Below are 14318 nucleotides of genomic sequence, written 5' to 3' on the forward strand. Positions count from 1 at the left end.
GCTAATTCCTCAGACCAAGAGCCTCTTCACCACGCCAAGGAGCCCCCCTTGAAGAGGAGAAACAGTTTAGATGCCACTCCAAATAGCCGGTATCTCAAACCCCTGGAAAGTGCTTCTCACCTCCAGGACTCGAGTCTGGCTAATTGCCAGACTGAGTCATGTCCCAAAAACCCATTTGTCTCTAGTCACATGCTCACACATGCCTGCTGTATGTCCAAGCCTCTTGCACACAAAACTTCCTTTACCCCTCCCTCCATCATGCACCCTCCAAATCCTATTTTGGTCCATCCTCTAAATGACCAAATCTCTTTTCAGCCCTCTGAATAATGCTTTTAATAACTCCACACCTAACTTCCAAACTATGAATTCTCTGCATAATATTTATGCCACACATTGCTCTCAGACACATCTCCACTGCTTCCAGCCTCCCCACTGTAACATTTACAACCCATGCTTCACACCCAAATAAGTGTTGGTACCACTATACTCTCATATTTGCCATTTGGAGGGTCATCTAAACTGTCGTATATATGCTCCTCTGGCAAGACAGTGGTAGTATGAATGATGGCGAGTGATTTTTTCAGGTCACCCTACTTCAGGAGACAGCCTGTATTTATGTGCATCCTGAGTCCAATGACTGTTGAACTTGTACTGATTGTCTCTGTATTTAGAGTGGGCTTGGCAAAAACCATACTTTGGTTTTACAGGGATGCAAGATTGCAGATTGGTGGAGGCAGCCAAGAATGTGAAGTTGATGGCTACCACTGGAGAGGCACTCAGAACAACTTCATATTCAACCTGAAAATTAATACCATAATGTAATTCATATGGCTCATTAATGCTGCAATTTACTCCTACACTATCAAAAAAACTGTACTTTAATAACAAAAATATGGAAAGCTCCTAGCAAAATGTACTACAACTTTCTGATCTTGTTCCAGCACTGACCCACTATTGGTAAAGAAAACTTTTAATTAAGAATGGAACAATACCAATTTTTTTTGCCAATCCACTACTAAATTTTAGTCCATTACTAATAATAACATCAAAATTAGCCAATACTAATTGGTACCAATGCTGATACCATCAAAATTTTCTCATACTAACTGATCCCAGTACTAATACGAATATCAAAATTTCCTGATACTAGCTGATCTCTGTACCAAGTACAGTGGAACCTCTTACTTGCGAGTTTAATCCATTCCATGACCTTGCTCACAACTGGATTTGCTCGTTTGCAGAGTCAATTTTCCTCATTTAAATTAATTGAAATGCAATTAATCCGTTCCAGTGGAATTTTGTACTTCAATAATTTCGCTAATATCAACTCTACAGCTTATTTATCTATCAGAGTTCATCTAATATGACATAAACAATATGAATAACACAGAAACATGATATATACTCTAGAATGAATAAAATATGTCATTCATGTAGTGGTATGAGCGGTGTCGGCGGTGGACAAGAGTTTGGAGACCGGGCAAAATACTTCATGAATAATTTCGCTAATATCATCTATATGGCTTATTTATCTATCACAGTTCATCTGACATAACAATATAAATAAAATAGAAACATGATATATACTCTACAATGAATAAAATATGTCATTATGTAACAGGTAGAGGCGGCCACAACCGCTCCCTCTTTGTTGTGGTAAACACTGCCATGTAGTGATGGCCTTTTGAAGCTATTATTATATGTAGTACATTATTATTATTATAAGTATTATTATACATATTATTATTATTGTATTATATTATTATACAATTATGAGGAAGGGTTGTTGAGGTGGTTCGGACATGTAGAGAGAATGGAGCGAAACAGAATGACTTCAAGAGTGTATCAGTCTGTAGTGGAAGGAAGGCCTAGGAAAGGTTGGAGGTAAAGGAGGTTTTGTGTGCGAGGGGCTTGGACTTCCAGCAGGCGTGCGTGAGCGTGTTTGATAGGAGTGAATGGAGACAAATGGTTTTTAATACTTGACGTGCTGTTGGAGTGTGAGCAAAGTAACATTTGTGAAGGGGTTCAGGGAAACCGGCAGGCCGGACTTGAGTCCTGGAGATGGGAAGTACAGTGCCTGCACTCTGAAGGAGGGGTGTTAATGTTGCAGTTTAAAGCACCCTTCTGGCAAGACAGTGATGGAGTGAATGATGGTGAAAGTTTTTCTTTTTCGGGCCACCCTGCCTTGGTGGGAATCGGCCAGTGTGATAAAAAAAAAAAAAAATATTATATAAATAATTTGTAACTTTTATTCACACAAAAAATATAAGATTCACCGTTATTCCTTATTGCAATAATTGTATAAATAATGTCAACCCATTCACGGCTGCATATTGAAACAGCCAAGCAATGGACCATTTCTCCTAGGTTGAGCTCTATTTCAAGGTACTTTTCATTGTGAAAGCAATCAAAATCATATCTATTTCTGTAATATATCTTCCTTTCTATCAAATGAGACCAAAAAAACGAGAATACAACCATAAAAACCATTCAAAATTACCACTAAGGGGTGGCTAATTGCTGAGAAGTGAACTCCATTACTTATGCTTAGATTTCTTTCATTTTTGGTGTATGTTAAGAAGGATCTTTCCACCATACATTGCCCAAGTTTCAATAAGATAGTCCAACAAACAAGAGATACAATTCCCGAGATCAAGAACAAGAGCCCCTCACCAGTGTCAAAGAACCTGCCTTGAGGTCTGCTCGCTTGTGGAAATTTTGCTCGTGTATGGAAGCAAACAATCGACCCATCAACTGCTCGTATTTGGAAAAACTCGCATGTGGACACGCTCACAAGTAGAGGTTCCACTGTACCAAGGTTATTAGCGTCTGAAATTGAAGAGAATCTTTTTAAGGTGACACCAAAAGTATGAAATTTGATGGAAAACTCACAGAATTATGCAGGTGCAAAGTTAGCATTCTCAGTGCAGTTTCTCCCATTGAGTCCTATTTTAGGCCAATTCCATTGTTAGTTATCAATTACATTGTTCCAGTCTACCAAATTCTTAGCTATTTCACTAGTATGCCTTCCATTCTACCAAGCACAAGAAACTGTCCATTCAACTATCCTATAAAGTGATCAGAATTCAGTAATTTGGCATCCCAATAACTGAATCAGACCTATTAAAACCCCATAAAACAGATTTGAGGTTGTAGGAGGTCCTACCATCCTGTGGAATATCAGCAAAAACTGAATATTTCCCCTGCTTTAAGCTCAACTTCAAGCTACTTACTGTCCTGAAACCAATCATCTCTATTTCAATATATAAAATACCAAGAAACAGCCAATGAACCCATAAAAATCATCAGAGAACACACCTCAAATTCACCATTTTAAACCATGCTCACAGTCATTTTGTTTTTCCCATCATGCACCACATGAGGCAGGATTTTTTACATTGTGCACATCTACTGCAGAGACCCATTCTCTCGTATCTATACCAAAATTTACCACTCACAGCTTACCTGAGTGAACTGAGCTCAAGACTACGGCAGGTGCCCTAGTAGGGGAAACAGAGAGAGATCTCTGAGCATTAGGATCAGGAACACGAGTGCCTGCTACAGGCAATGACTAAAAACGAGTGTGTCTGTGGCATGCAAAGAGTACGTAACCTTTATTCGGCGCATGTACACACCCTCATTTACAGGCTATCTCCCCCAACCAGCAAACCAGGTGACTGAGAGTTGACGATGGGGCCCCGTCATTCAACCAGTACCCAGGTTCCAGCCAATGAGAAGATGGTTTTGGCAATCGCAGAGGTTATGTGGGTACCACTCTCCTGTCTGCCCTTGTCATTCCCATTCTAGAGCTGGTTGAAGCATGGTCTGCTCTCTAGTGGTTTCTATTCTGCCTTGCTTACCATGGAGTGCACTAATACCTATCACTGTACATAGTGTATATAGTGTACATACTTCTGTTCTAAATTGGTGAAGGATAATATAAGTCAAAAGTTTTCTGCTGTGTTTATTTTGCTCCCTTTGCACCCAGGATAACAGGCCATTTGGACTCCTGGGTTGTAATAGTGTCCAACATAGGGACAATTTTGGACACCTCATGATGTTCAAAAAAGGCTATATTAATAGTTAAGGAAGAGGATTTACATCAGCAAAAGTGTATAGAGGCTGCCCTAATTGTTGTTAGCAAAACCATCAATCAAAAATCTGGAAGTTACACTATATCTAACTTGCTAATCAACAGAATATTACTCATTCTGGAGACCACTGTAACATATTGTTGACAGGTCCTTCTCAAACCCAACCCATCTCACCACGATTGCTCAATTACTATCCTCCTACGGATCACCATCTGACTCTTTCCACTATATATACTCATTCTTAGTTATTTCTGTATTAGGACTGAAGCAGCCATACATAGCAAAAAGTTTCCTCTAATAAACGTCTTGAATTGTACTTAAGTGTCTTTCTTCAAAGCTTCCACTAGCACTCAGACACCACATCCATGCTGGTCTCACTTTTCCACTTCTTCCAATCAGATTTCAAGACATACACAGTTAGTTTTGACATACCACATGGAAAAGTTACAGCTGCTTAAGTTTAAAATGATACAGTGGGAAGAAGTTACAGGCAATGAAGTTTATGATAGAGCAGAGAGGTTATAGCTGCTGAAGTTTATAATGAAGAAGTTACAGCTGCTTAAGTTTATAATGATACAATAAGTACTGTAAATTATTAATTGTTTCATCAACATTCTTGCATTATACGAGGTGTGGGGTTTTTCTAATTCCTTACAAAGACTTGCACAAGTGTGAGACAGAGGTAGAACTGGAAATGTGTAAATTGACAGAATCCATTACTGAAAAAATGCTATCATGATTAAGAAATTTGGGAAGATAAATCTTTGAAGACAGTTGCAATGTGGTTATTTCGAAAGAACATAAAGGCACAATACCGTGACTGGAGCAATACATAAATAACCTGCATATACGAGAGAGAAATTTAATGTTTTAAAGTAAAAATATGCCCCCAACCTCCACACATGAAAAAATTTTCACCGCAACAAGTATAACTTGATTTGCAAAGTTGTTGGATAATGGAACTAAAGAAGAGTGGCAATTAGTAGTATGAAAAAAATTATAGAATAATAAAAGCAATTAAGAGCAAGGGAGATTTAGCAGCAATTACAGACAAGATTGTTCCCCGAAGGTCACAGTAATGAAACAAACTTGTTATATGATCAATTTCAAAATAGACTTCATATAGTCTACAATATATGGACAACAGAATCTGTGGGGAAGATAATAAAACCTATTAAAAAAATATTAAGTATGGAATTCTGCTTACCTGGTAATTGCTAAGACATTGTCTACATCAGTCTTGAAACAGGAAGGTATAGCCTCATTTATGACATACAGTAGAACCCCCACATCTGTGGATTCAGTTTCCACTGTGGCCTGAAAATAATCCTTAATTTTGCTTAATAATAACACCAGGGCACAAAACTAGTGATGATGGCAGTTCTTCAAACTCTAAGAGAGGCCGTGAAGTGCTTCCCACCAGTGAAAAAGTGCTAATTCTCAACTTATTGTGCGTAATTTATCAATTAATTTTTATCAGGGATGTATGTAAACGAAAAATGACACCTATAGGTTTCATTACTACCAGCGGTATTGGGTATCCACAGTAGGTGCTGGAATGCATCCCCCGCAGGTACAGAGGGACTACTGTACGTTGCACAGCAAATGTTTTCTGAGAAATGCTCACCAAGTGTAGCTTACATATGGCCACTGAAAAAATAAATAGAATGAGAAAGTTGCAGGATAATCACACACTAATTTATACACACAAACAGCAACAGACAATCCTGTTTGAAAACATTTTACTTAAGCCACACAGACTGATGAATAAAAGTCATGTGATACAAGATATGAAACACATACATCCCACATAAAGTGAAGATATTATAATATGTAAAAGAGTACTCATCATTATAGTATGCTGGATGGAAAGCACCTAGTGTACTTTATTATCTACCTTGGTAAGTTCATCAATGAGACAAAAAATTATGCTGATCCTGCAACTGGAGGCAGAACATCTCAGGATTCCCAAGGCTGCATCTTAAGTGCCTTCCAGACTTGTGTAATGGACAGCTCTGCATCTGTAGTCTCCCTACACCATGTGATCTTGAGGACTGAGTTTGTCAGAGATTTCTGGCTACTGACGAATTACCCCAGAACCTAACACGCTTATACAGCAGGTTAGGTTCTGGGCTACTGCTGTAAAGTGAAGATCACTGTAAAATGAAACAGGCATTTTTTCACTTTCAAACGCATATATAAGTGTAGGTGTGGGAGGTCTTGTGGGCACAGAAACATGCGAGCGAGAAGATGAAGACTCGAGGACAGTTTGGAGTCCAGGGCTGCAAGTGTTAGATACAGAGGTGATTGTGGAAGTTGTGACCACAGAGGAGACCATGGAAGTAGGTACCACTGAGGCTAGAGGCTTCTTAGTAACTCTAGAATAAGAAAGTCATGGAAGTCTCCCTTGGAGGCAGAGAGAAGAGTGCCATGGTTTAAGTGAAACCATTCTCTCTGAGACAGCAGATTTCTCGTTCTTTTAAGTAAACTTAGCAATGGTGAGAATAAGCTGGGTAAGCATTATTACAATTAAGCTTAGCAAAAGATAGGCTGCCGGATGTATTGGTATGGTAGGCAGCTGCTGACCATACAAACACAGAATGGGCATTTTACCATGGACCTGCAATATTTCGGTGGGTGGCCGAAGCACCAGCAATTTCTGCACTGTTGTGGTGTAGGGATCAACTCTAGGACTTGTAAATGGTGTCCCGCAACATAAACTGAGGATGAGGGAAAGTAGTATATAAGTGTCCACTTTGAGAACTGGGAGGTCTTGGAGCTCAAGTTGCTCCAGAATGTTGGCATCGCACATCTGGAGATCATGTTGAACAATGGTACCATTGCAAAGAATTGAGAGACACGAGTTTTTGAATTATGACAGGAGGATTATCTATGGAGGTAAGAAGGGAAAGATTATGAGCCTGGACAGCATTTTGTACTGTGACAATGCATGCATCACTCTTAAGAACTTGAAATGAAATATTTTGACCAACATAGCACAGGATTGCTTTGCTGATACTATGATCAGAAAGACAGTCAGTGGGAGATGTAGACTGCAGAGTGAAAAACTTAGTCCATTGTGTATTTTGAAATGTAGTGTGTAAGGGGAGTGAGGGTTGTGCTGGTCTTTTCTGGTAACAGCAAGAGGTAATCAAAGCAGTGTCATCTATTAATGGTCGTGGTCATTTAGGTGTGGAACCAGAAGTGGTCTGTCCTGGCTATCTGAAAATTGTAGTACAGTAGAGGGAGAAGCTGAAAGCATGGTATCAAAGGAGTCAGGCAGAACCTTGATACCAGTAGTGTGCAACGAAATGTTACCTGCAGATGGTACCGTGGTGGTAGAAAGGTCCAAAGAATGGTTCGATAACAAGGTAGGATCGTCAGAGGGCACTGCAGCACCCGTACATTGGCATGCAATACTGGTGGTCATAGCAGTAGTAGTAATAATTGTTACAGTACCATTATATGTAATTGGGAGTACCAAACCCATAGGGGTCACATAGTGCCTGGTAGCAATGAGGGGCATTCAGATTTGATCTAAAGGGAAGGCAGGTCCACTTCCTTGGATCAAGAGCCCACAGTAGCAGCATTCATGTTTTTAATCAGGGGAAAGTGCTAAACCCATAAGGGGTTATATGGCATCTGTGGAATGACACTCAGATTTGATGCAAGAAAGGGAAGGAGCTCGAGCTCCTCACTGGCATGAAGGCACCTCTGCTGAGGGGCGTCATTCTTTAATTATTATTATTATAATCAAAAAGAAGCGCTAAGCCACAAGGACTATACAGCGCTGCAGGGCAGGAAGGAAGCGAGGGCATCAGGTGGCAAAAGGGAGATGGATGAGCAACAGGTTACGGATAACAGCGGGGCAGTGGATGGTGAAAGGGTAAAGGGCAGCAAGAGACTGAACCAGAAAGGGCTGAGGGGAGTGCGAAAAGTATCATCAGAGTTTGTGGAGTAAATCAGTCGTTGTCAAGAAGTCAATGAGAGAGTCAGGATTAAAGGAGGGTCCATCAGCAAGAAGGGAAGGTAAAGAGAGAGTAGGAGAACGAAGACGACGTTGGAGGTAAATTCTGCGTGCTCGTTGATAGAGAGGGCAGTCTAACAGAATGTGGCTAATCGATACTGGAACTTGACACTGCTCACAGAGAGGAACAGGGTGCCTCTCCATGAGATACCCATGAGTAAGACGAGTGTGGCCAATGCGAAGGCGGGAGAGAGTGGTCTCCCAACCTCGGCACTGATGACAAGAAGACGGCCAGTAACCTATGCTCGGTTTAATAGAATGAAGTTTGTTACCGAGCAGAGTTGACCAACGTTGTTGCCAACGGGTGCGAAGGTGGGTAGCTATTGCAGCAAAATAGTCCAGAAATGGAACACCTCGATAGGAAATTGGTAGGTCATATACTGCTGACCGCGCAGCAGTGTCTGCCTGTTCATTGCCCTGTACGTCGACATGACCAGGGACCCAACAAAAAACAATATCTTTATGTTTGGTAGAGATACGGCGTAGCCAAAGTTGGATACGGAGAACTAGGGGATGAGATGTATCAAATTTTCGTATAGCTTGTAGAGCACTAAGGGAGTCTGAGACTACTACAAATGATGACACAGGCATAGATGCGATACGAATAAGTGCTGCAAGAATGGCATACAGTTCAGCAGTAAAAATGCTAGCTGAAGATAGTAAATGCCCTCGTACGACGCTGTCCGGAAACACTGCTGCGAATCCGACGCCGTCTGAAGACTTAGAGCCATCTGTGTACACAGCGGTGGCATGAGAATGGGAGTGGAAGTGATCAAGAAAAAGAGAGCGGGAAGCCACCGTAGGCAGTTGAGCTTTCGAGCAAGGGAGTGAGAAAGAACAGACCCGAACAGCTGGAACTTCCCAGGGGGGTAGGGAAAAGTGAGATGCTACATGAACATATAAAGGTGGTAACTGAAGGGAAGACAAGAGTGAAAGTAGGCGAAGAGAAAAGGGACGGAGCAAACAGGGGCGGCGAACGAATAAAGAATGTCTACTAATATCGGTGACCATTCTATAAATGGAAGGATTGTGTAGATCGTGAGAGCGTACATAGTAACGAAGGCAATGGGCATCACGGCGATCAGACAAGGATGGAACATTTGCTTCTGTATAGAGGCTCTCAACAGGGGAAGAGCGAAAAGCACCAAGGCACAAACGTAAGCCTTGGTGATGGATAGAGTTAAGGCTAGAGAGAGTAGCAGGAGAGGCCGCGGAATAAATCTGGTCACCATAATCGAGTTTCGATAAAACGAGGGCTGAATGTAGGCGAAGCAGAGTTCGACGATCAGCTCCCCAGGAAAGATGAGCAAGGGTTTTAAGAAGGTTTAGCCGGCTGTGACAAGTTGCCTTCAGAGAGGTAATGTGAGGTTTCCAGGTTAACCGACGGTCAAAGAGAAGGCCTAGAAACCTGACTGTATCACGTTCGGGGATACGGGAGCCATAGAGATACAAAGGATGATCGGAGATAACAGAGCGTCTAGTGAAAGTAATTTGGTGAGTTTTGGTACTTGAAAATTTAAACCCATGTGTGGTGGCCCAAGTGGAAACACGGTCGACCGCATGCTGGAGAGAAACTGCAATAAGGTGACAGTCAGCGCCTGCACAAGCAATAGCGAAGTCATCAACATAGAGTGATGACCAAATATTGGGTGGAAGAACAGAGGCCAAATCATTTATAGCAAGGAGAAAAAGTGTTGTGCTTAGAACACATCCCTGAGGGACACCTTCAGCTTGGACGAAGTCCGGGGAAAGAACATTATTGACTCGAACACGGAAATGTCTGTCAGTTAAAAAGTTCTTAAGGAAGGATGGTAGATTGCCTCGGAGGCCTAAGGAATGGGCCTGGGCCAAAATATTATACCTCCAAGTTGTGTCATATGCCTTCTCAAGGTCAAAAAATATGGCAATAACTGAGTGATTATTCGCAAAGGCATTACGAACATACGTATCCAAGCGTAGTAAGGGGTCTATGGTAGAACGAACCTTACGAAAGCCATATTGACTAGCGGAGAGACTGTTGTGAGTCTCTAAATACCACATTAAACGTCGATTTACGAGGCGTTCCATCACTTTGCAAACTGCACTTGTAAGAGCGATGGGGCGATAGTGGGAGGCATCATGTCCTGTAGTACCCGGTTTGCGGAAAGGGAGAACAATGGCAGATTTCCACAGCTGGGGAAGAACTCCTTGTGCCCAAATAAGATTGAAGAGGTGTAAGAGGACTACAAGGGCTGACCGATGTAAATGTTGTAACATACGAATATGAATGTCATCAGGCCCAGCTGCCGATGATCGGCAAGCTGAGAGCGTTGCCTCCAGTTCTTGAAGTGTAAAAGGCACATTATACTGTTCTTCTCCGAGAGAAGAAAAGTCCAAGGGTACTAACTCTCTGGCAGACTTTGAGGAAAGAAACGAGGGGCATAGATGGAGCCCTCGGGAAATACGGACCAGATGTGTGCCAAGTTCAATGGCAACGTCGAGAGGGTTTGCTATATCAACACCAGTGACCCGTAGAACAGGAGCCGGGTCAGGAGAGTATTTACCACTCAATTTCCTCACTTTTTTCCAGACTGCACTCATAGAAGAAGCAGAGGTGATGGTGGAAACATAGTCTCGCCAACAAGTGCGTTTAGCTTCACGGATGACACGGCGAGCGATCGCACGCTTCTGCTTAAAATCAACAAGTCTCTCAGCGGTTCTATTGTACCGGTACCTGCCCCATGCAGCACGTTTCAAACGTACTGCACGAGCACAAGCAGGAGACCACCAAGGCACGCACTTCTGAGAATGCCTGCCTGAGGTTTGGGGTATAGAATGAGAAGCTGCGGTATAAACTGATGTCGAGAAGATGTGTAGGAGCTCATCAATGGAGGATGAAGAAGGAACCTCACTAAAAGCAGTGAGGTGTGAGTAAAGATCCCAATTTGCCCGATCAAATTGCCAGCGAGGGCTACGGAAAGGTGGTGAATAGGAAGGAGAAGTAAGAATGATCGGAAAATGATCGCTGTCATGTAAGTCTGGTAGAACAGACCAGGTGAAGTCTAGTGCAGTGGAGGAAGAGCAGACTGATAGATCGATGCAAGAGAGAGTATGAGTACGAGGATCAAAATGGGTGGGAGTACCCGTATTTAAAACATGGAGGGGGTGAGAGGCAAGAAAAGCCTCCAACTGAATGCCACGTGAGTCACAATGAGACCCCCCCCCAGAGGAAATGGTGGGCATTAAAATCACCAAGTAACAGAAGTGGTGGTGGTAAGGATGAAACAAGAAAGGCAAAGTCTGGGATAGAAAATGCTCGAGAAGGAGAGAGATATAAAGAACATATTGTAAACCACTTATTCAAGTGGATACGGGCTGCAGTGTAATGCAGCGAGGTATGGACAAATAGTTGACAGTACGGAATATCATTGCGTAGAAGAAGGGCACTTTCATTAAAGGTCCCATCTGAGAAAGGATCCGAAGAATACAATAAATTATAGCCTGAGATAGGTTGGAAAACAGCCGAGTGTAATTTTGGTTCTTGTAAGCAAGCACCAACAGGGGAAAACCTGGAAAGCAACATCTGAAGCTCACCCCGATTACCCCTGAGGCCGCGGATATTCCACTGTAAATAGGCCATGATTGGCGATGAAGAAAATATCAGGAATCTGTAGGTAAAGGCACCTACGGACTAGAGGGGTTAGAAAAGTCAACGTGTGGTGGCATTGGAAGATGTTCAAGTAGCGAAGGAACGGAGCGTTGCGAAGAATGGGGTTGTGAAGATGGAGGAGAGGGAAGAGAAGGAACAGGAAGTGAATCAGTGTCCATTGAAGGTTTAGTCTCTGCAATATATTCTGAAATGGCTTCAAGTGTTTCTGAATTCAAAGATGTATGGGAAACCATATTGGAGATAGGAGGAGGAGGGTGAGTAAAGATTGGGACAGTAATGGACTGTACCAAAGTAGAGGGGGAGGGAAAAGTGTAAGGGACTGGAGATGAAGTGTGGGGGGGGACAGAAGAGGTAGAAACCTGGGAGGTGACAGAAGAGGGAGAAACTTGGGAGGGGATGGGGGTGGAAGGCATAGTACGAGGAGGAGGGTGAATCTCCACACTTGTAATAGAGCCAGAGAGAGGGGAAGAACTAGGTACAGAGACTGGAAAGGTAAAGTGTGGAGGTGGAAGAAGGGAAGGAAGGGGCAAAGAAGATTTGAGCAATGTGGATTTTTTGGACTTCTGAGTAGAGGGGCGATTGGTATTAGGTGTCGTACGAGGTCTTGTCGATACTGGGGCTTGTGAGGAAGGACGCGAAGATGTGAGAACAGACTGAGTTGTAGTCGGGACGTCAGAGCCAAGGACAGCAAAAGGATTAGATGCCGTAGTGGCTATGGGAGGGGTAACAACAGAGGAGGCTGCAGAAGATGGGACCCCAGAAGTGGGGGGACGTTTGGAAACACGAGAATAAGAAACACGGGGTAGTCTCCCTTGGAGGCGGAGATGAGTAACTGCCATAGCATAAGGGAGACCTTCTGCCTCTTTGAGGCAATGGATTTCACGTTCATTTAAGTAGACCTGGCAACGGCGGGAGTACGAAGGGTGAGCTTCATTACAATTAAGGCAAGATGGAGGTTGACTGCAAGATGTATTAGAATGGTCGTCGGCACCACAGACTGGGCATTCGGCCATAGATCTGCAATATTTCGCTGGGTGACCAAAACGCCAGCAATTTCTACATTGTTGCGGTGTAGGTATCACCTTTCGAACTTGTAACCGATGTCCCGCGACATATACAGAGGACGGGAGTTCTCGGCTGTCAAAAGTTAAACGAGCCACATTGCAAGGGTAACGTCTCCGCCCCCGGGCAGGAAGGACATAAGTGTCTACTTTGAGGATTGGGAGATCCTGGAGTTCCAGCTGTTCAAAAATGTCATTGCCACATGACTGGAAATTCTGTTGGACTATGGTATGGGGCAGAATGACAGTACCACTACAAGAATTGAGAGAAAGATGTTTTTCAATAGTGATAGGAGTAGTATCGATATTCGAAAGGAGAGAAAGATCATGAGCTTGGGTAGCATTCTGGACAGTGACGATGCGCGTACCGCTCTTGAGAGTGTGAAATGAAATATCTCTGCCAACATGACGCAGGAGCGCTTTGGCAATACTATGGTCAGAAAGGTAGGCAGAAGAAGAAGTTGGTCTTAAAGTAAAGAATTTAGTCCATTGTGTGGTCCAAAACTGAGCGTGGAGAGGGAGTGCTTGACGTGTCGGTCGTTTCCGAGTAGAATGGGAAGGTAACGACGGAGCATCATCAGGAGATTGACGTTGGCGTTTAGGAGTAGGACCGGAGTTGGTCCGGCAGGAAATGGGTGGGCGATTCGAAAATTGCCGTACCGTAGAGGGAGAAGCCGGAAGCATAGTCAAAGGAGAGCGGAGTTCAGACAAATCGAAGGAGTCAGTCGAAGCCCCGGTACCTGAAGCGGGTGAGGAAACAGCACCAGCAAGAGGTACAGGGGCATCAGGAGTGTCCGAAGAGTGGTCTAAACACAAGGCAGGGTCAGAATGGGGTGCGGTATCAAGAAGGGGCCCGGGGGTAGTGGTTTCATGGACTAGGGCTGCCATGGTTAGGTTACTCCTTTGCTTTTTGTTTTTAAGAAAAAAAAAGAAAGAAGAAAAGAAAATAAAAATAAAAAAAAGAATAAAAAAAGGGGGGAGCGGGGAGGAATAGTTCCCAGGAGGAATGAAAGGGCCGGAAATCCCCCTCCGCGCCCAAGAGGACTCGACACCGCTAGTAGCGCAGATGCAGCATGGAACCCGTGCCATACCCTACCCTTCATGCCAGTAAATCAGCAATCTGGGATAGCAACCTCACATCTGCCGAGCTACCTCGGTGGACAAAAGAGAGGGCGGCCGGATATCCGCCACAAAGCATACCTCCTTCAGCCACCACCCCCGGAATCCGAAAGGTGGCTTCCAAAGATACACCCGTCGCCCAAAAGACACCCAAAGCTACTCCGGGATACCGGAGAGGGATCGGGACATCCCTAGGCAATCCAGATTCCACGGCAAACTACGCCACCGCCAAGAAACCTCAACGGAATGGGATGGACCCCGGTGTCCTTTCCCCTACCTAGGAACTAGCCCGCCTGTGGGAGAAATCACGAAGGCTAAAAAGAGGAAGGGCAAAAGGGAGGGGTGAGGAGGAGGAGGAGGAATGGAAA

General features: G+C 43.5%; 2 long non-coding RNA genes across 3 annotated transcripts in view; one reads left to right on the forward strand and one right to left on the reverse strand.

Annotated features, from left to right (window-relative positions):
* Window positions 1–1750, forward strand: part of LOC128703179 (uncharacterized) — a 38859-nt gene extending 37109 nt beyond the window's left edge. The window contains exon 5 of the long non-coding RNA XR_011391352.1: window positions 708–1750. This is a non-coding gene — a long non-coding RNA (uncharacterized lncRNA). The remainder of the gene's footprint in view (window positions 1–707) is intronic.
* On the reverse strand, window positions 119–9369 carry LOC128703180 (uncharacterized). Of its 2 annotated transcripts, XR_008409218.2 has the most exons (4): window positions 5992–9369; window positions 5302–5744; window positions 2674–2829; window positions 119–798 (listed from the first exon to the last, which is right to left on the reverse strand). It is a non-coding gene; the product is annotated as an uncharacterized lncRNA (long non-coding RNA). The 2 variants fall into 2 exon arrangements; XR_011391353.1 differs by having other exon boundaries at window positions 5302–9369.
* Window positions 9370–14318: the final 4949 nt, after the last annotated feature.

Source organism: Cherax quadricarinatus, unplaced genomic scaffold, assembly GCF_038502225.1.
Source record: "Cherax quadricarinatus isolate ZL_2023a unplaced genomic scaffold, ASM3850222v1 Contig1643, whole genome shotgun sequence".
Classification (NCBI taxonomy): domain Eukaryota; kingdom Metazoa; phylum Arthropoda; class Malacostraca; order Decapoda; family Parastacidae; genus Cherax; species Cherax quadricarinatus.